The sequence below is a fragment of the Bombina bombina genome, chromosome 4 (genome assembly GCF_027579735.1).
Source record: "Bombina bombina isolate aBomBom1 chromosome 4, aBomBom1.pri, whole genome shotgun sequence".
Taxonomy (NCBI): domain Eukaryota; kingdom Metazoa; phylum Chordata; class Amphibia; order Anura; family Bombinatoridae; genus Bombina; species Bombina bombina.
In genome coordinates this window covers 55,550,703-55,574,198 of record NC_069502.1, presented here as the reverse complement: position 1 = coordinate 55,574,198, position 23,496 = coordinate 55,550,703, and the positions used below count along the sequence as shown (strand labels likewise).

Genomic DNA, 23,496 nt, shown 5'->3' with positions numbered 1-23,496 from the left:
GTAAACTAGACACTGAATTACACTTTTCAAAAAAATGCTGGTTTTCATGTTAAAAAGGGAGAAATTTCAACTGTGTCTGCTTTTACCAACTTATCTTAATTGTTAAGGATATATATATAGTGAGTAGTAGATTTTTTTTTTTTTTTTTTTTTTTAAATGACAATTTTAAGTTATGTCTTTTTCCACTCCCCCTATGCCATGTGACAGCCATTAGCCAATCACAAATGCATACACATACCATGTGACAGCCATTAGCCATTCACAAATGCATACACACTAATTCTTGCACATGCTCAGTAGGAGCTGGTGACTCAAAGTTTGAATATAAAAAGAATGTGCACATTTAGTTAATGGAAGTAAATTGGAAAGTTGTCTAAAATGGCTGCTCTATCTGAATAATTTTGATTGAGTGTCCCTTTAATATAGAAAGGCTAGATTATTTTTTTTTTTTTTTTAATTTTTTTTTTTTTAGCCTTTCTATATTAAGTAGTTAATATAGACAGAGGATAGATTTAGTTTTAGCCTTTAGTCTACGTTTATTAAAGATCATTATGACTGCTAGCTGCAGCTGTGAGAGTCATCAGGTCTGAAAGTACTGACCTCAATAAAAGTTCTATATCTTACTTAGAGGAATTAAAGGGACAGTGTACAGTAAAATTGGTTTCCCCTTAAAGAAACATGAAACCCAAAATATTTCTGATACACAACTTTCCAATTAACTTCTATTATTTAATTTGCTTCCTTCTCTTGTTATCCTTTGCTGAAAGGTTTATCTAGGCAAGCTCAGGGGCAGCAGAGAACGTAGGTTTTAGCTGTTGAATTTGTGGTTGCATAATATATATATTGATTGTGATTGGCTCACCCGTATGTTCAGTTGGAAACCATTAGTGCATTGCTGCTCCTTCAACAAATGATATCAAGAGAATGAAACACATTAGAAAGTTGTTTAAAATTGTATTCTCTATCTAAATCATGAAAGAAAATGTTGGTTTCATGTCCCTTTAAACTGCCTTATGCAAATCAGTTGTATAATCTGTGCTGTTCTATTTACACCATCATTCTCTGAGTTTTCCCCTTCATTTTATCTCAAAACAAAACCTGCTCTTTGCTTTCTTCTGAAATATTTTCTCATCTCTATCACAGCTGCTTCCACCTCAGTCTGTTTGGATGTCAATAAACTCAAAATCTGTGTTTTGTGCTAAGATCTTAAAAGGACAATGTAGTATAAAATGTGTATCCTCTTAATGTGTTTATAATGACTTGCTATAGCAGCTGCAGAGATTAACATGTATGAGAAATTGCTCCTTTAAGTATTTACATTGTAAGTAAATGTGGGGAAATGGTGGGCAAAAACTGCTCATTTTAAATAATAAAAAAGGCAAATGAGCTATTTGTAAACAATTATATACAAAGTAAATAAAAAATGGATCAAGGGGGCACTGTACATTGCTTCTTTAAAAATGTTTGGGGTGGAGCCTGAGTAGTGTGCTCCTATCTGTAGGTTTCCTATATATTCTCTCTTCAAGGTTAAGGGACAGTCTACCATAGAATCGTTATTGTTTTAAAATATAGATAATCCCTTTATTACCCATTCCCCAGTTTTGCACAACCAACACAGTTATATTAATGTACTTTTTACCTTTGTAATTACCTTGTATCTAGGAACCTTCTTCCAGCCCCCTGATCACATGACTGTGACTGTTTATTATCTATTGTCTTAAATTTAGCATTGTTTTGTGCTAAATCTTAAATAACCCCCTGTGCCTGAACACAGTGTTATCTATATGTCCCATGTGTACTTTCTGTCTCTGTGTGTTGAAAAGAGATTTAAAAAGCCTGTGATAAGAGGCAGCCCTCAAAGGCTTAGAAATTAGCATATGAGCCTACCTATGTTTAGTTTAAACTAAGAATACCAAGAGAAAAAAGCAAATATGATGATAAAAGTAAATTGGAAAGTTGATTAAAATTAAAAGTCCTATTTGAATAATGAAAGTTTAATTTATACTAGACTGTCCCTTTTTAAGGGCTTAGTAATATATATATATATATATATATATATATATATATATAGCCTTATCAGATGTGTTGCTAAATGAGATTCTAATCACATATTGTACCCATGGACAGTGCTGCGGAATCTGTTGACGCTTTATAAATAAATATTAATAATATGGGGGGTGGAGCCAACAGCCAAGGTGATCAGACGTGTGTTCTCTGAGCTCCTAGGCCATGCCTAATTAAAGTTACTATTTGCAGAAACAGAATGAGCTAAATTCCTATGTAGATATCTACCAGCCGACTTATAAAGGAAAGACACTCTGCTTGAGTCAACTTATGGTACTAACTCCGTGTTTGATACCCCTATTGTAGAGAGCTGATAAACTGTGAGTGGCGGGATACTTGTGCCTACCTCCGCTATTACTTGCCTGCAGGTCTAAGCCTGAAACTGTTCTCAAAATGGAGGAGACTCTGGAGCTACTTTATGCCTTATTACAAGGTCTGGATCGGCAAATTTCAAGCTGCTTTATTGATCTTGCAGACACACTAAGTTCAGCAATGCGAGGAGAGACCAGAAGCGTGCCCGGAGACACATGGAAGGATCTCACACCGGCAGACTCCTTGAAAACATGTTGCCAATTGCCACTAAGTAGTATTGGCAATAAAGATCTAGCTTACCCTTCACGAGGCCAATATATCATGCTGCCAGCTGATTATATAACACTCGCCGTGAGTACTGCAGAAACTCCGGAACGGCTATCTCAGAAGGAGGTGCTGTAACAGCTATTAATCTCCATGCCGCATTATCTGTGCCCTGAGCCGGGACCTGCTACTGCAATTACGCAGAGAAAGCTACTGGACAATGTTTGTTTACCGAGTGGGCTACTGCTCATATTAATATTTGCCCAGGTAGTACTGAAGATTGTAGGAGTTGCCCATAGCCCTGTGGAGGATTCAGGCATTGATCCGATGACAGTGACGCCTCATAGACGGGGAATTGGTTAAGTGATTTTTGTTTCTTTAGTGTGGGGGAGCCTTTGCCTCTCAGAAGATTTAGAGACCCATGATTTATCTATTTATGTACTGTGTCCGCTTCTACTGAATACAGCTATAGGATCCAGCCCATAATTTACTCACATATATTCTCTCATACATTCCCCATATGTTTGGTTGACTTATAAGGTGAAGTCACATGCATCTCTAATGATAAATATTGAAAGGTGCTCTGACGAGGACTAGCTAAAGGACGGGCTTCAGTGCTATTGATAACAGGTCAAATTGATCCTCTCTTAAGGATACCGGGACATGGACCTAATCCCTCCATCAATATGTAAAGGATATTTCAAGTCTCTTGTTAATGGTTCTTTGACATTATAGGGTTAAGTACTCTGTTTGTTATAATAAGTTATAATGTTTGCCATATGAATGAACCTTACAGTCTCTACTATCATTACATGTTTACCCTTGGGTATAGGGCCCATACCTAAGGGGCCAGATCAATCTTTATAAGTATTCCCTGCTATTGGCTTGTTCATAATATGTCATATGCTTAAATAAAAAGGGTCTGCTTGATACTACATAGCTTTTTAAAATAGGTTTTGTTGGTACAGTATACATATATTTAAAGGTGATCCTTATGTGACACGACTGGGAGCTTGAGTTTGGTTATAATAGCATCCAAGTATTAGATTCCCTGGACTCACAAGACTCTCTATATGGTCGGGTGGCCTACTATATCATTGCCATTTCCTTTCTATCTAAATGTGGTTCTGCGTTAAATCTACACTCCCCCCCCCCCCATTTCAATATTAAGTTGAGTTTTCCGCTGTAAAATGTATCACTCCAAGGTTGGTGAATATTTCATTTTTAAATCCATTCAGCTATTATATAATAATATATTTACAGTGTATAACTGGAGGGGGAGATCGCTAGAGATAATATGCAGGTTACCTTATTTTTTATCATTGTGTGTTATACAGACACTGCATATTAATCATGGGTCCTATCCCATTTGAGCTCCAGTTATTGTAAAAATAAATCACGCTATTGAAGGTTGGATGTCTGGATTAATCATTCATTACTATAGAGCTGTTACTTTAATGTGTGGGTACAGATAAAACGAAGCAAACACAAAAAGGCCCCGCTAGTACTCAGGGGTAGCGTATGTGTCGTAACTAGATATATATAAGTATGCATAGAGTCATCTCGGAGTAAAGTAGATAACTGTTCTGCACCGTCTATACTCAAACTACTCCCCCCCCCCCCTCCGGGTTAATGTGAGTTCCTGGGGGGTAATATTAGCCATTCACCCAACATGGTGAATCTTTTTCTGCGGTCTTAACCCGCATTCTTACACTTATTCAGATTTATAATTCATGCCCATAAGTGGCTATATATCACATTAATTACCTCCAACATCATAAGCTATTAGGGATAGGTTCAAGAGCGGCCTACGGAATTGGATAGGAGGTATTTAAAAATAAAATTAAAAAACTGAGGTTCTTTTAGCCAAATATGTTTTAGTGGAAATATATCTCAATTTGTTCAAAATTATTTTGTTGTGTTTTATATTCATGTAAATGTCATATTCATGTTAGAACATATTTTACATATCAATGTCATATGAAAAAGCCTCAATAAAAATCTTAGATTCATAAAAAAAAATATTAATAATCTAATTCTTGTTATTGCAATAGTAAAAAAAAAAAAAAAACACAGTAAAGGGACAGTCTAGTATAAATTAAACTTTCATTATTCAAATAGGACTTTTTAATTTTAATCAACTTTCCAATTTACTTTTATCATCAAATTTGCTTTTTTCTCTTGGTATTCTTAGTTTAAACTAAACATAGGTAGGCTCATATGCTAATTTCTAAGCCTTGGAGGGCTGCCTCTTATCACAGGCTTTTTAAATCTCTTTTCAACACAGAGACAGAAAGTATATGTGGGCCATATAGATAACACTGTGTTCAGGCACAGAAAGTTATTTAAGATCTAGCACAATACAATGCTAAATGCAAGACAATAGATAATAAACAGTCAGTCATGTGTTCAGGGGGCTGGAAGAAGGTTCCTAGATGCAAGGTAATCGCAGAGGTAAAAATTGTAATATAACTGTGTTGGTTATGCAAAACTGGGGAATGGGTGATGATCCCTTTTTATTACCCATCTTTAAAAACAATTACAATTCTATGGTAGACTGTCCCTTTAAAAAAAAATGTTCAGGATATCCTCACTGCCAAACCAGAGGGAGAATACATCATCTATAAAATATATAATTGTTGACAAACCTTTTGAATTTTGAGTTAGAATATATATATATATATATATATATATATATATATATATATATATATATATATACACACTTATACTTAAAACAATGCAAATAAATGTCAGCACAACTAAAGCCTACAAGTCAGCCTATAGCAATGATAATATATTGTAAATAAATAACCTTCTCAAATTTTAAAATAATTCTTAAGCAATACAACATGTAATAATATCACAGCACATTCTACATGGGGACCATTATATAATATCCCCTCTTGATGTGCTATATATGTGCATAGTTTGGAAGCTTCAATGGTGACAAAGATTCATCTTAACAGAGCCCCAAGTCCCTCAGTCTCTTGATAAAGTGACTAGAGTCATTTATGTAAGAAGGTATCTTTTTAAAGAAGAATGAAGTTTCCTTTAAATTACGTCATCCAAGATGGCGTCTCTTAGGTTCTGATCAGAATTAAGGTGGAAAAATCCCATTGGCTGTTGCAATCAGCCAATAGGGTTGAGCTTGCATTCTATTGGCTGATTTCAACAGCCAATAGGATTGAGCTCGCATTCTATTGGCTGATTGCAACAGCCAATAGGATTTTTTACATCTTATTTCCTGTTACCTTTTAGAATTCTATCAGCCAATCGGAATCTAAGACGCCATCGTGGATGACGTGATTTAAAGGAAACTTCATTCTTCAGCGGCGATCGTAAGAAGAGGATGCTCCGCGCCGAATGTCTTGAAGATGGAGCTGCTCCGCCCCGGATGGATGAAGATAGAAGATGCAGTCTGGATGAAGACTTCTGCCGGCTTGGATGAAGACTTCGGCCCGATTTGAGGAAGACTTCTGCCGCCTTCGCTGAGGACTTCTGCCGCTTTGTTGAGGATGGATGTCGGGTCTTCAAAAACTGTAAGTGGATCTTCGGGGGTTAGTGTTAGTTTTTTTTTTTAAGGGTTTATTGGGTTTTATTTTTAGCTTAGGGACTTTAGGCGGAAAAAGAGCTAAATGCCCTTTTATGGGCAATGCCCATCAAAATGCCCTTTTCAGGGCAATGGGGAGCTTAGGTTTTTTTATAGATAGATTTTTAGTTTGGGGGGTTGCTTGTGTGGGTGGTGGGTTTTACTGTTGGGGGGTATTTGTATTTTTATTTACAGGTAAATGTAAAAATGCCCTTTTAAGGGCCATTGGTAGTTTATTGTAGGCTAGGTTTTTTATTTATTTTGGGGGGGCTATTTTATTTTTATAGGGCTATTAGATTAGGTGAAATTAGTTTAAATATGTGATTTCTTTTTTATTTTGTGTAACTTAGTGTTTATTATTTGTTGTAACTTAGTTGTTATTTCTTTGTAACGTAGTAATTTTTTATAGGCGATTTTAAATAACTTTAGTAGGGTTAGGGTTTTTAAATATGTAATATAGTTAATTTAATTGTTAGTTTAATGTAATTTTAGTATAATAGGGTAGGTTAATTAATAGTTTAATTTAATTCTACAGGTAAGCTTAAATTTATTATAAGATAGGGATGAGTTAATTATAATGTAAAGTTAGCAGGTTGTTAGGTTTAGGGGTTAATAGCTTAATTTAGTTTATGGCGATGTGGGGGGCTGGCGGTTTAGGGGTTAATAGGTTTAGTAAGTGGTAGTGATGTGGGAGGCCAGGGGTTTAGGGGTTAATACATTTATTTAGTTGTGGCGGAATAGGGGTTAAAAACATTATGTAGGTGCATGGCGATGTCGGGGCGGCAGATTAGGGGTGTTTAGACTCGGGGGTTATGTTAGGGTGTTAGGTGTAAACATAACTTTTATTTTACCATAGAAATCAATGGGATATCTGGTAGCATCGAACATAAGCTTTCGCTGCTTTCAGACTCCCATTGATTCCTATGGCATCCGCGGCCTCCAGGGTGGCGGATTAAAAACCAGGTACGCTGGGCCGGAATAGTTGAGTGTACCTGTTAGGAGTTTGATAACTAGCAAAAGTTGTCAGTGCCGAATTTGTATTCGGAACATCTGTAATGACGTAAGCATCGATCTGTGTCGGATTGAGACCGGATTATTATATGTTACGTCACAGATTTCTACTTTCTGTAGGCTTTGATAAATGAGGCGAATCAGGCTCGCTACAATTACACTGCAGAATTCCAGTGTATTTGTGGTTGTAGGCTTTGATAAATAGGCCTCATAGAGACAAGATTTACTGTACTGCTGCCCTTGTCCACGGGATTCAGCATCATCTCCTTATTCCCTTAAATAGCACTGAGCAGGAGACCTTACAGAGTTTAATTCCCTATTTATTTTTAGTGAAAACAACTCCAGACACAGATTTAAACACCAATGAAAGTAAGTGCAATACTAGGCACAGAAGCAAGATCAACACAATCTGTTTACAGGGATAATAAATGGAACCATTAACATAATGCAGCTCTATAGTTTATTCAAATTGTTTAGGAGATATTTAAGTTTTCCATTTTGTTTCAAAACTATAATTATGTTATAAATTGAGGCCCATAGTAATTAAGAATTCTACAAACTCATGCGCTAGGTGCCATTGTCCTATAAATCTGACCTTTGCACATGGATATTAAACCCTAAACAAAACAAGCAGCTGGGTCTTATTTGTTTGTGCCTGTAGAGGGCAGCACTGCACATCTGCTCTATGAATCGTCTGGCAGCTACAGGTTACAGCAGGGTTTGGCCTGAGGAACCTTCTCTGATCAAGCACTAGTTCCTTCTCCTTGTCTAGTCGGCATTTCCATTCTTCTATTAAAGAGACGCTGTAGGATAAAGTGTTTCCCCTTAATGGACTAGATTACAAGTGGTGCACTCATTTTTTAGCGCTCAAAGTAAAAAGTTAGTGCTGTCAGTTAGCGCTGGTATTATAAGTTTAAATTAAAAAGGTCTCAAGTTGTACTAATTCTTCTAGCGCTATTTGGTCACTTGCTTGAGCACAACCTATAGTTTTCAACTTGTAATATCGGCTATATTTAACGCATTTGCTAAATGTAACACCAACACAGATTTATACCCCAATCAAAATAAGTGCAATGCTAGGCACACAGGCAAAATAAACAAAATCTGCTTACAGGGATAATCAATGCTACCTTTATCATAATGTAACTCTGTAATTTATGCAAATTGTTTAAAATATGTTTGTATCCCTTTTAATAATAATATTAATAAGAAATTGTCTTTATTATTTCAAGAAACGAATCCACCCTCAGACTTAGAAGCCAATATAGGTAAGTGCAAAACACGGCATAGAGATAAGAGATAAGATTTAATAAATAAAAGGTACTTTCATATATACACATTGCACATTTAGTTAATACAACATTACGGCTCACAATAAGGTCTTTGTCAAGGTCACAAACAATTCTCACCATCCCTTTTTTTTGTACCCCAGTAACTTACATTAGAGGGATTCTAAACCTATATTTTTTTTCTTTCATGATTCAGATAGTGCAGGCAATTTTAAGCAGCTTTATCATTTTTACTCCAATTATCAATTTTTCTTAGTTCTTTTGGTATCTTTATTTGAAAAGCAGGAATGTAAAGCTTAGAGCCGGCATATTTTTGGTTCAGCACCCTTCGCTTGCTGATTTATAGCTAAATGTAGCCACCAATAAGCAAGCGCTATCCGGGGTGCTAAACCTAAAATAGGCCGGCTACTAAGCTTTACATTCCTGCTTTTCTAATAAAGATACCAATAGAACTAAGAGAAATTAAAAGGTGTAAATTAGAAAGCTGCTTAAATTTACTGCTCGATCTGAATCATGAAAGAAAAAAATATGTGTGTTTTCATCCTGTGATACAATTCCCATATGCATATGCCAGCTAGTGGTAACAAATATGTGTGTTTTCATTGTGTGATACTATTCCCATATGCATATGCCAGCTAGTAGTAACAAATATGTGTGTTTTCATCCTGTGATACAATACCCATATGCATATGCCAGCTAGTAGTAACAAATATGTGTGTTTTCATCCTGTGATACAATTCCCATATGCATATGCCAGCTATTGGTAACAAATATGTGTGTTTTCATCCTGTGATACAATTCCCATATGCCAGCTAGTAGTAACACATATGTGTGTATTCATCCTGTGATACAATTCCCATATGCCAGCTAGTAGTAACAAATATGTGTGTATTCATCCTGTGATACAATTCCCATATGCATATGCCAGCTATTGGTAACAAATATGTGTGTTTTCATCCTGTGATACAATTCCCATATGCATATGCCAGCTATTGGTAACAAATATGTGTGTTTTCATCCTGTGATACAATTCCCATATGCATATGCCAGCTAGTGGTAACAAATATGTGTGTTTTCATCCTGTGATACAATTCCCATATGCACATGCCAGCTAGTGGTAACAAATATGTGTGTTTTCATCCTGTGATACAATTCCCATATGCACATGCCAGCTAGTGGTAACAAATATGTGTGTTTTCATCCTGTGATACAATTCCCATATGCATATGCCAGCTAGAGGTAACAAATATGTGTATTTTCATCCTGTGATACAATTCCCATATGCATATGCCAGCTAGTAGTATCAAATATGTGTGTATTTTCATCCTGTGATACAATTCCCATATGCCAGCTAGTGGTAACAAATATGTGTGTTTTCATCCTGTGATACAATTCCCATATGCCAGCTAGTGGTAACAAATGTGTGTGTTTTCATCCTGTGATACAATTCCCATATGCATATGCTAGCTAGTGGTAACAAATATGTGTGTTTTCATCCTGTGATACAATTCGCATATGCCAGCTAGTGGTAACAAATATGTGTGTTTTTATCCTGTGATACAATTCCCATATGCATATGCCAGCTAGTGGTAACAAATATGTGTGTTTTCATCCTGTGATACAATTCCCATATGCATATGCCAGCTAGTGGTAACAAATATGTGTGTTTTCATCCTGTGATACAATTCCCATATGCATATGCCAGCTAGTGGTAACAAATATGTGTGTTTTCATCCTGTGATACAATTCCCATAGGCATATGCCAGCTAGTAGTAACAAATATGTGTGTTTTCATCCTGTGATACAATTCCCATATGTATATGCCAGCTAGTGGTAACAAATATGTGTGTTTTCATCCTGTGATACAATTCCCATATGCATATGCCAGCTAGTGGTAACAAATATGTGTGTTTTCATTGTGTGATACTATTCCCATATGCATATGCCAGCTAGTAGTAACAAATATGTGTGTTTTCATCCTGTGATACAATTCCCATATGCATATGCCAGCTATTGGTAACAAATATGTGTGTTTTCATCCTGTGATACAATTCCCATATGCCAGCTAGTAGTAACACATATGTGTGTATTCATCCTGTGATACAATTCCCATATGCCAGCTAGTAGTAACAAATATGTGTGTATTCATCCTGTGATACAATTCCCATATGCATATGCCAGCTATTGGTAACAAATATGTGTGTTTTCATCCTGTGATACAATTCCCATATGCATATGCCAGCTATTGGTAACAAATATGTGTGTTTTCATCCTGTGATACAATTCCCATATGCATATGCCAGCTAGTGGTAACAAATATGTGTGTTTTCATCCTGTGATACAATTCCCATATGCACATGCCAGCTAGTGGTAACAAATATGTGTGTTTTCATCCTGTGATACAATTCCCATATGCACATGCCAGCTAGTGGTAACAAATATGTGTGTTTTCATCCTGTGATACAATTCCCATATGCATATGCCAGCTAGAGGTAACAAATATGTGTATTTTCATCCTGTGATACAATTCCCATATGCATATGCCAGCTAGTAGTATCAAATATGTGTGTATTTTCATCCTGTGATACAATTCCCATATGCCAGCTAGTGGTAACAAATATGTGTGTTTTCATCCTGTGATACAATTCCCATATGCCAGCTAGTGGTAACAAATGTGTGTGTTTTCATCCTGTGATACAATTCCCATATGCATATGCTAGCTAGTGGTAACAAATATGTGTGTTTTCATCCTGTGATACAATTCGCATATGCCAGCTAGTGGTAACAAATATGTGTGTTTTTATCCTGTGATACAATTCCCATATGCATATGCCAGCTAGTGGTAACAAATATGTGTGTTTTCATCCTGTGATACAATTCCCATATGCATATGCCAGCTAGTGGTAACAAATATGTGTGTTTTCATCCTGTGATACAATTCCCATATGCATATGCCAGCTAGTGGTAACAAATATGTGTGTTTTCATCCTGTGATACAATTCCCATAGGCATATGCCAGCTAGTAGTAACAAATATGTGTGTTTTCATCCTGTGATACAATTCCCATATGTATATGCCAGCTAGTGGTAACAAATATGTGTGTTTTCATCCTGTGATACAATTCCCATAGGCATATGCCAGCTAGTAGTAACAAATATGTGTGTTTTCATCCTGTGATACAATTCCCATATGCCAGCTAGTGGTAACAAATATGTGTGTTTTCATCCTGTGATACAATTCCCATATGCATATGCCAGTTAGTGGTAATAAATATGTGTGTTTTCATCCTGTGATACAATTCCCATATGCCAGCTAGTGGTAACAAATGTGTGTGTTTTCATCCTGTGATACAATTCCCATATGCCAGCTAGTGGTAACAAATATGTGTGTTTTCATCCTGTGATACAATTCCCATATGCCAGCTAGTGGTAACAAATGTGTGTGTTTTCATCCTGTGATACAATTCCCATATGCATATGCCAGCTAGTGGTAACAAATATGTGTGTTTTCATCCTGTGATACAATTCCCATAGGCATATGCCAGCTAGTAGTAACAAATATGTGTGTTTTCATCCTGTGATACAATTCCATATGCATATGCCAGCTAGTGGTAACAAATATGAACTGCATTATTTTTTTTTCTTTGTTACTTTTTTTCTTACTACAAGTGAGAAAAAAATATATCAAAGTGTTACTATTTGGCAAAAAAAAAGAAAGAAAATAAAATATTTAATAGTAGACATGTGCATTAGTTTTTTTGGCCAAATGCACATTGTTCACAAATATCCGGATGAATGTATCAACTAAAATGAAAGAAAATGAAAAATAGTCATCAGTATTTTCTTTCTTTTAATATTTATTAAGAGTTCAATACTTACCTTAATGTGCTGGAGAGCATGGTAAACCAATCTTCTTCTTTTTGTCAGGATGCTTAGCGTGATTGGCACCCAGGAACCGAGAGCATTAAGTCAGGTGTTAGCAAGGAGGGGGCTCTGGCAAGAAGAGGGTAGCATTAGCGTGTTAACATAAGTATTTAAAGCTACAGGTGAACTTTTCACCTGTAGCTTCGAAACATTTACATTAGTTTAACTAAAAAGGAAGTAAATGTTTAACAAAAAATTTATTTTCATTTAAGCAAAACTAAAACCAAATAGAGCAGGCAACGAATATTCAGGGGAACAAATTCCCTCAAATATCCAAAATGAAATTTTCACCTAAAACACAATTTTCTGGCTTGCACATCCCTAATAAATAGTCTAAAGGTTACAAGCCAGAGACAGGTAAGTATTAAGAGTTCTGGAGTGCACAGCGTCTAATTAGAAAATCCACTGTGCTTCCGTTTGTAGCAACAACTTTTTCCAATCTCTTCCTCTTTAGAATATGATAATTTATTATTCAACGCCGTAAACTAGACACTGAATTACACCATTAAAAAAAAATGCTGGTTTTCATGTTAAAGGGACAGTCAACCCAAAAATGACTGTCTTATTTAGATTAGTTCATTAACGATCTTTACAGTAAACTGTAGCACAATTTTCATCTAAATAAACTTTGGCAGAAAATAAAACTTACTGATCTCATCTGGCAGTTTTGAAATGGCCGCCTGACTCCTTCTCCGACGTCTCCCAAAAGCTCCCACTAGTACAGGATCCTTTTCTCTAGTTTCGGATTCTCGTCCCTGCGCGCTCCTGTGTGTCTATTCAGTTCAGTGACACATGCTGTTACACGCAGTCTCTGGGTAAACTGCTGCTGCGGCAGGTGGAAAGATCACTCTGTTCCTCTTGTAATCTGGTCTGGGGGGCTGTGGAGGGCTCTTGGTTTTATTGGTTTTACCCAGGCTGAAATTTATTTAACCATTTCGCCATGATCAGTCTGGACAGTTCCTGCTGTGTGATCTCTTGCAGCAGCTGATCCGCTGACACTCCTCCAGCACGCTGTGCGGGTCCGGGTGTAATCCCAGTAATGTGCTTCCTGCAGAACTGGTTGATTTAATTAAACTGTAATCTGGAGCGTTTATATACCTGTGTCCATTTATAAAGGAGTAACCTGCTTTTCTCCCTCGGTACATTTACAGCTGAGACCTCAGAAGTGTGCACCCACACCCTTTACAATATTACAACTGGAATTTAAATACATATTGAGGCGGGTTGCTAAGAAACAACCTAAAGATCGCACTGTAAAATGAGTATTCTGTGCACAGCGCTGTGCAGATGGGTCTATGCACTGGTATCCCCGTATGAGGTACATGTGTGCACACTGTCGTCACTGAGCTAGTAAATAAATGCATCTACTTGTTTTTTCTGAATACAGGATATTTGTTATTACTTCACCATCTAAAGTATGAATGTACCATCTATTCATATATACTGTTATCGACCCCTTAGTTGTGTACACTGCAGTCCATTCCTAGTATACAGTTGAACACACATACATTCACCCCTTTTATACAGGCGTGTACACTGACATCCATCCCTGTTATAAAGGTGTGTGCACTGACATCCATCCCTTTTATACTGTTGTGTGCACTGACATCCATCACTGTTATAAAGGTGTGTGCACTGACATACATCCCTTTTATACTGTTGTGTGCACTGACATCCATCACTGTTATAGTAGTATACATGTGCAGTGTAATGATTACGTGTAATCGGTACTACATAGCCGTGTATATGTACCAGCTAGACAGTGATTTGACAGAAGCTGTTAGTGTGTTACTTATGTATAACTGTGAGTGTGGTACTAATAACTGTGCTAATCTGATAACGATTTAGCTAACATTACAACATATGTGCACTCGGCACACAACCGATCATATTCAACCTAGAAAGACTCTGTTAGAGTGACACTTATTTTTTTTTTTTATTCTAGGTGCTTATAGGCGTGCACATATACATGGTCATATGGTATCACTTATACAGTTACACATAAGTGTCACTCTAACAGTCTTTCTAGGTTGAATATGATCGGTTGTGTGCCGAGTGCACATATGTTGTAATGTTAGCTAAATCGTTATCAGATTAGCACATAGTTATTAGTACCACACTCACAGTTATACATAAGTAACACACTAACAGCTTCTGTCAAATCACTGTCTAGCTGGTACATATACACGGCTATGTAGTACCGATTACACGTAATCATTACACTGCACATGTATACTACTATAACAGTGATGGATGTCAGTGCACACAACAGTATAAAAGGGATGGATGTCAGTGCACACACCTTTATAACAGGGATGGATGTCAGTGTACACGCCTGTATAAAAGGGGTGAATGTATGTGTGTTCAACTGTATACTAGGAATGGACTGCAGTGTACACAACTAAGGGGTCGATAACAGTATATATGAATAGATGGTACATTCATACTTTAGATGGTGAAGTAATAACAAATATCCTGTATTCAGAAAAAACAAGTAGATGCATTTATTTACTAGCTCAGTGACGACAGTGTGCACACATGTACCTCATACGGGGATACCAGTGCATAGACCCATCTGCACAGCGCTGTGCACAGAATACTCATTTTACAGTGCGATCTTTAGGTTGTTTCTTAGCAACCCGCCTCAATATGTATTTAAATTCCAGTTGTAATATTGTAAAGGGTGTGGGTGCACACTTGTGAGGTCTCAGCTGTAAACGTACCGAGGGAGAAAAGCAGGTTACTCATTTATAAATGGACACAGGTATATAAACGCTCCAGATTACAGTTTAATTAAATCAACCAGTTCTGCAGGAAGCACATTACTGGGATTACACCCGAACCCGCACAGCGTGCTGGAGGAGTGTCAGCAGATCAGCTGCTGCAAGAGATCACACAGCAGGAACTGTCCGGACTGATCATGGCGAAATGGTTAAATAAATTTCAGCCTGGGTAAAACCAATAAAACCAAGAGCCCTCCACAGCCCCCCAGACCAGATTACAAGAGGAACAGAGTGATCTTTCCACCTGCCGCAGCAGCAGTTTACCCAGAGACTGCGTGTAACAGCATGTGTCACTGAACTGAATAGACACACAGGAGCGCGCAGGGACGAGAATCCTAGACTAGAGAAAAGGATCCTGTACTAGTGGGAGCTTTTGGGAGACGTCGGAGAAGGAGGAGTCAGGCGGCCATTTCAAAACTGCCAGATGAGATCAGTAAGTTTTATTTTCTGCCAAAGTTTATTTAGATGAAAATTGTGCTACAGTTTACTGTAAAGATCGTTAATGAACTAATCTAAATAAGTTAGTCATTTTTGGGTTGACTGTCCCTTTAAACAATTTAACTGTATCTGCTTGTTCCAACGTATCTTTTATTTTTTTTAAAGACTTTATTTATTCTCACACAAAGATCATTTACAATAATCATCAAATAAGGAGGTCAACAGTATAATGACAGGAAAAAAAACAAAAAACACCAACATAATTTCGATACATATCTTGCAAAAATAACATGAAACATATTTGTCTATATGTCAAAATGTAAACCCTTTTATATAATTATAAATGCTACGTGACCTTCCACAATAAAGGTTGAGATATTTTCTAATTAATAAAACAGATACAACACAACAACACAAAACAAGGCACACAGCACACAAACAAAACACAACAAAACACAACAAAACAAGACAACTAGACAAAACAAAAAAAAATTAATTTCTTCCTCTCTTAACCCACCTCTCTAAAATTTGACACCCACATCGGTGGGAATTCATTCAAGACTACCAAGTCTGCAAAGCATTTGGAGCTAAAAAATTGGTTAAGAATATTTTTTTGTATAACAAGGGGGTAAGATTTAATTATTGGTAACCACGTATAAATAAATTTTGCTATTTTTTTCTCGGAAACTAGTCTTTTGTAAAAAGACTCAAATATTATATGTGTTTGAATCTCTTTAAGGAATTCCCCCATAGAGGGCGCTACATGGGCCAACCAATTTTTAATAATAAGGGATCGTGCTATTAATATAGAAATTTTAACCAGGTACTGAAAATGAACTGCCATATCCTTTGATAATTCTAGGAAAAATATCTGCTCTGGAGATATTTGCCATGGTTCTTTAAATATCTGACTAATCCAGTACTGTATTTTTTGCCATAACTGAAATATTTTAGGACAAAGCCAAAAGATATGTAGTATGTCCGCATTAGGATACCGGCAGCGATTACAAACAAAAGACTGGTTAGGGAAAAAACGTGACATCTTAAAAGGTGTCAAATAATAATTATTAACCAGTTTAAAATGTGATTCTTTCCAGTTTGTAGGGATAACACATTTATCCAAGGAATCAAAACTATGCTTAATGGTGTCCGCCTCGCACCCAGGAAATATCTTTCTCCAACTATTGCATAAATTCTCTAACACAGGCAGGCTTTGTTTAGCCAACAAGAGATCATATAATAGAGATAGATGTATTACCATTCCTGAATTTATTAATACAGATGTCAAGGTCTACCCATTTATCCATCACGTCCACAGAGGAACTCTGTTTATAGTAAAAATGAGACAGCTGGAGATATGCAAAATCATTATTCCTATCCAAGCCATATTCAGGCCCATTTATCAAGCTCCGTATGGAGCTTGAAGGGCCGTGTTTCTGGCAAGTCTTCAGACTCGCCAGAAACACAAGTTATGAAGCAGCGGTCTAAAGACCGCTGCTTCATAACCCTGTCCGCCTGCTCTGAGCAGGCGGACAGGAACCGCCGGAAATCAACCCGATCGAATACTATCGGGTTGATTGACAGCTCCCTGCTGGCGGCCGATTGGCCGCGAGTCAGCAGGGGGCGGCGTTGCACCAGCAGCTCTTGTGAGCTGCTGGTGCAATGTTAAATGTGGAGAGCGTATTGCTCTCCGCATTTAGCGAGGTCTTGCGGACCTGATCCGCAGTGTCGGATCAGGTCCGCAAGCCCTTTGATAAATGGGCCCCATTGACTAAAGAGAGCCTCTCGTGGAAGCATTTCCATGTTTTCATTAAGCGCTTGAATTACATTAATAAGCCCCTTCTCTTCCCATAATCTAAACATTTTATATTGAGTCCCTGGTCTAAAGTCTGGATTCCCAATTATGGGTAAGAATTTTGAAAAATGTGGTTCAATTTGCAAAATATTACAAAACCTTTGCCAAGCTATAACAATATTTTTAATTGTAATCATTGATCTAACCTTAGATGTAAGTAACTTTAAGGTGCAATGTAACATAGCTTTTAAAGCAAAAGGTTGTATAAGAAACTTTCTAAATCAATAGTTGCAAAATTATTAGAGTCCGTAATCCAATCCAGCGCTATTTTAGCTAAAGTAGCCAGATTATAAAATCGGAGATTGGGAAGTGCTAAGCCTGCCGCATTACGCTTCTGCATTAGTTTGTTTAGAGAGATACAAGGTTTTTTCCCTCCCCATATAAACCTAGATACAGATCTTTGAAGCCCTGTATATCTCTATTAGTAAGCAAGAGGTAAATTCTGTAATGGATATAAAATACGTGGTAAAACAATTTATTTGATTAAATTGATTTGAGCGGAGATAGAGGAAAAGAGGCCCAAAGCTCAAGATCTTTCTTTTGCCTTCTCTAGAATTGGACGGAAATTTAAATTATACCATTTTTGTGGATTTTTATGCAAGATAATGCCTAAATATCTAAAGGATTCTACTATTTTAAAAGGGTGGGATTGACAACTTGCCCTTAATTTATTTACCCACATAAGTTCACTTTTTTCAAAATTTATTTTATAGCCCGAGAGAGAACTAAATTCAGCTAACATATATTGGATTAATGGAATAGTCTGTGGTGTATTCTCGCAGACTAATAGCAGATCATCTGCATACAATAATACTTTCATCATGTGAGAACTAAAAGAAACCCCGATAGTTTATCCCTCAACCAAATTGCAAGCGGTTCGAGTGACATATTAAATAGGAGAGGGGATAGTGGGCATCCCTGCCTAGTACCCCTTTCAAGAGTTAGTTTTGGTGACTGTATACCATTAATTATTAAATAAGATATCGGGGAGTTATATATTTTGCGGACAAAGAGCATAAATTGATCTTTTAAGCCAAATTTTTCCATAGCCTGAAATAGATAACACCAGATGATAGAATCAAACGCTTTTTCTGCGTCAAGCATAAGCAGCGCAAGATCTGTAGACCTCTTACTTAATTTACTCTCTTCCAGATTCCAGAAAAAATCTAATAGTAATGTAAACTTACGAATATTTTTTAGTGAATTTCTGGCTGTCATAAATCCCGTCTGATCGGGATGTATAATATGTTCTAGGCTCTTAGCTAGCCTGGTCGCAATAATAGAAGTTAAAATCTTATAATCGCTATTAAGTACCGAAATCGGTCTATAAAAAATTAAAGAAATATTAGCCGCCGCGAAATATTTAGACATAGGATTATTAGAACAAAAATAATCATTATATAATTTTTCCAATGAAGTTTTTATTTCATCTGCTAAAATGTTATAATATTCTGCGGGTAAAAAATCCGGGCCCGCAGCTTTGTTCTTTTTCATTTTTTCTTCACCTGATATCGGCGCATTTAAGATATTCAGCCGGAATTATGGGCACTTATTTTTGTCCAGAATTTTTCTAGATTATCCATATTGATATCAACCTTATTATAAATTTTCTTATAAAATGCATGAAAAACTTGACTTACATTTTCCGTATCTAGATATCTCTTCACTTCTGTTTTTGATTACGGGTATAAAATTCCGGCTCATTCTATTCTTAACCTAGCTAGATGCTTAGCTGAACAGCCAAATTAACCTTTAAATTGGATATTAAGTTTTACCTCCTCCCGATAAGATTTTTGCTTTAGCATAATATTACGATCTTTTCTAGCTGCAACAATATATTTCCTAATTTTCTTTGGATCTCTCAATACAAAATTTTCTATAAGCATTCCTTACCCTATTGGCAGTTTGGATTTCACTTGCCCTATTTTTTTTGTTCCAGGCGTATAAGTATGCCTTGATTTCCCCTCTTAGTACAGCTTTAGAGGTCTCCCAAAAAGTCTCAATTTTATTAAAACTAGCAATATTAAAGGAGACAAAATCTTTCCATTTCTGCTTCAGCCAGAGACTAAATCTAGGATTATTCACCCAGAAACGTGGAAAGACAAAATTTTGGGAGCCATTTTTTGTTCTTGTCAGGGCCGGGAATGCTAAAGAAATAATTGCATGATCAGATATTTCTATATCATTTATCTGCGGAATTATATTCATAATAGAAAGTGATTCTGAAACCAAAAAAAAGTCAATCCGGGAAAACGTTTTATGAGACTTTGATTCACATGAGTAGACCTTAGCGTCTGGATTATTAATCCTCCAAATATCAAACATCTTAAATTTAGAGAGAAAAGATTTAAAAGTTTTTGCAATCCTATTATAATCGTGCATCCTTTTCTTTGATAATCTATCCAACTCCGGGAAAGGGGACATGTTAAAATCACCTCCAATTATAAGATTCTGTCCCTTTATAGGGATATAATTTTGCTTTTAATTTTTCCCAAAATAATGGGCTATGTACATTAGGACCATAGAGATTGCATAATACAAGGTGCACACCATTAATTAAAACCTGAGCAATAATGTATCTAGCTTCCGTATTCAGTTCTGTATTGATAATTTTAATATCTAGATCTTTATGAAATAAGATTGCTACTCCGGCCTATCTATTTCTGACAGGTGTAGCTATTAAATCTCCCACCCATCTTGAGTTTGAGTAATTCTACTTCAGAAAGATGTAATTCTTGCAAAAATACCACATCCGGTTTATGTTTGGCTAAGCATTTAATTATAAGTTTACGCTTCCTTGGAGACGATACTCCACTAACATTCCATGACAGGAAGTTCACATTTTTACTCTGATTAAAACTCATCTTCTCTCCTCTATTTTATCTAATGATTTTACTGTCACTATCAAGTAAATAAATCATGGAGAGGGGGTGAAGAGGGAGGCAAGGGGGGGCGGGGTAAGGAGGAGAGGAAGAAGGAGAGAAAAAAAAAAAAAAAAAAAAAAAAGAAAACACACATACCAAAAACCCTACAGAAAAACATGAAATCCCAACATCGTCTAAACAACGTGGGTACCGCCATAAGGACCATTTAAGAAGAAATACACAGAGCATATCCTTATCAATATACAATATCTGGCTTAGACATATTATACTCAACCTTTATAATAGTAAGGAAAACTTTACCTCTAATAAGACATACATAGAATATCTTTAGGTATATGGACATCACACAGCATCTAAATAGTATGAATCAATCTATCACATCTATTTATTCATAGAAATATATTCTTGTACCTCTGTAACGTTATTAAAGGTAAACCTATTTTCTTTATCCTCTAAGACAATCTTAGCAGGCTATATAAGTCGAGCTTTTAAGCCCTTATTAATGAGTTGTGTACAATAGGGTGTCATAAGCCTTCTTTTAGCAGAGGTTTCAGTAGAAAAATCCTGGAACAGTAATACTTTCTTATTACCTATCAAAAGTACATCCATTTTCTTATAGAGTCTCATAAGTTCTATCTTGTCCTGAAATTTAAGTAATTTAAAAATACACATTCTATCTCTGTCAGACCCATTATTCTTATTTTTTTGGACCCCATTCTGTGAGCTCTTTCAACTGCTAGGGGGATATGCTGAGGGGGAAATCCTAAGGCTGATGGCAATGTGTTAGCAGTAAAATTCAGCAAATCCTCATACTCAGATGATTCAGGTAGCCTTACAATTCTAATATTACACCTGGAGCGATCCTCCAGGTCGTCCAGGCGATTCTGTAAATTACAGATTCTAGATTCATGTTTAGGAATTTGATTGTCCTGATTATTAACTAAGTCCTCCAGATCTGAAATTCTTGTCTCCGCCTCCGTTAATCTATTAGCGAAGTGTCTTACTTCAGAGGATCTTAATTGTTAAGGATATTTTTAACTTTGTTTCAATAACAAAAATAATAATAAAAACATCAACAATAATAATAATTATTTTTTTCTTTAACCCCTTAAGTACCAAGGGCGTACAGGGTACATCCTACAAAAAATGTCAGTTAGTGACCAATGACGTACCCTGTACGTCCTCAGGGGTTTCAAGCAGTCGAAGCGATCTAGATTGCTTCCAACTGCTTTTAAAGGGACATGAAACCCAATTTTTTTTTTTTCTTTCATGATTTAGAAAGAGCATGTCATTTTAAACAACTTTTTAATTTACTTCTATTATCTAATTTGCTTCATTCTCTTGATATCACTTGCTGAAAAGCATATCTAGATATGCTCAGTAGCTGCTGATTGGTTGCTGCACATAGAGGCCTTGTGTGATTGGCTCACACATGTGCATTGCTATTTCTTCAACAAAGGATATCTAAAGAATTGAGCAAATTAGATAATAGAAGTAAATTGGAAAGTTGTTTAAAATTGCATGCCCTATCTGAATCATGAAAGTTTAATTTTGACTAGACTGTCCCTTTAAGGTGTTGCAGAGATGCCTCGGTATTGAGGCATCACTGTAATACCTTTGTTTAGCCACCAATGCAGAGAGAGCAACTCTGTGGCCCACTCTGCATCGGGCATTGATGGCGGGTTGGCGGCCCATTGATGTCCTGAGTGTTTGTTCCTTTCCGGTAAATGTAACCGGCAGTTGGCAGAAGCGGCGAGGGGGGATGTGGGGGGCTGGTGCGCGCGTGTTTGCGTGCACGCATGACGATTACAAACTTTTCATTAAAAAAAATTTTTAATTGGTGGGGCTCTCCAGGTGTTGGGCAAGGGATCTGGGAGGGGCAGGGAGGTAGGATATCGAGGGGGGGGGCAGATACAGTCACTACAGAAAATATATGAGAAGTAAAAAAAAAATCCTTTTTTTTTTTTTTTGGGGGGCAAACTAGGTACTGGTAGACAGCTGCCAGTACCCAAGATGACTGCAAATAGGTAGAGGGGGGAGGGTTAGAGAGCTGCATGGGGGAGCATCAGGGAGGTTGGGTCTAAGAGGGGATCAACGCAGCAGAATCAATTGGAAAAAAAATGCTTTTTATTTTAGTACTGGCAGACTTTCTCTCCTTAAGGGGTTAAAGGAACACTTTCACCACACACAGACTTAGAAACCAATCTAGGTCAGTCTCAAGATATAGGGGCATATTTATCAATGTCCGCCGCACATTGATAAACATCGATAAATGCCGATAGCGTATGCAGTTCTGGTAAACTGCTGGTGTAATGCCGCCCCTGCCAATCGGCCGCTAGCAGGGGTGTCAATCAACCCGATCGCGTTCGATCGGGTTGATTTCTGTCCGCTGCCTCAGAGCAGGCAGACAATTCATGGAGCAGCCGTCTTTAGACCGCTGCTTCATAATTTCTGTTTCCAGCAAGCCTTCAACAAAGTGCATCATGCTCCATACAGAGCTTGATAAATATGTCCCATAGAGACGAGATTTACTGCACTTCTGCCCTTGTCCTCTGGCTTCAGCATCTTCTCCTTATTCACTTAAACTCTGTAAGGTCTCCTGCTCAGTGCTATTTTATTCCTTATTTTATTTTTTAGTGACAACTCCAGACACGGATTTAAACACCAATCGAGGTGCAATACTAGGCACAGAAGTAAAATAATCACAATCTGTTTACAGGGATAATCAAAGGTGTCTTTATCATAATGTGACTCTATAATTTATGCAAATAGTTTAGGAGATTTTTACATTTTCCATTTGTGTCACAGCTATAATTCTGTTATAAATTGTTGCCCATAGTAATTAAGAATTCTACAAACTCATTCCGGTCTCTACAAACTCATGCGCTAGGTGCCATTGTCCTTTAAATCTGACCTTTGCACATGGGTTTTGAACCCTAAACAAAACAAGCAGCTGGGTCTTATTTGTTTGTGCCTGTAGAGGGCAGCACTGCACATCTGCTCTATGAATCTTCTGGCAGCTACAGGTTATAGCAGGGTGTGGCCTGAGGAACCTTCTCTGGTCAAGCACTAGTTCCTTC

General features: G+C 36.9%; 1 protein-coding gene across 1 annotated transcript in view; it reads left to right on the top strand.

The window, feature by feature from the left end:
* Positions 1-23,496, top strand: part of LOC128656860 (astacin-like metalloendopeptidase) — an 88,726-nt gene that overhangs the window by 30,844 nt on the left and 34,386 nt on the right. The window lies entirely within an intron of this gene.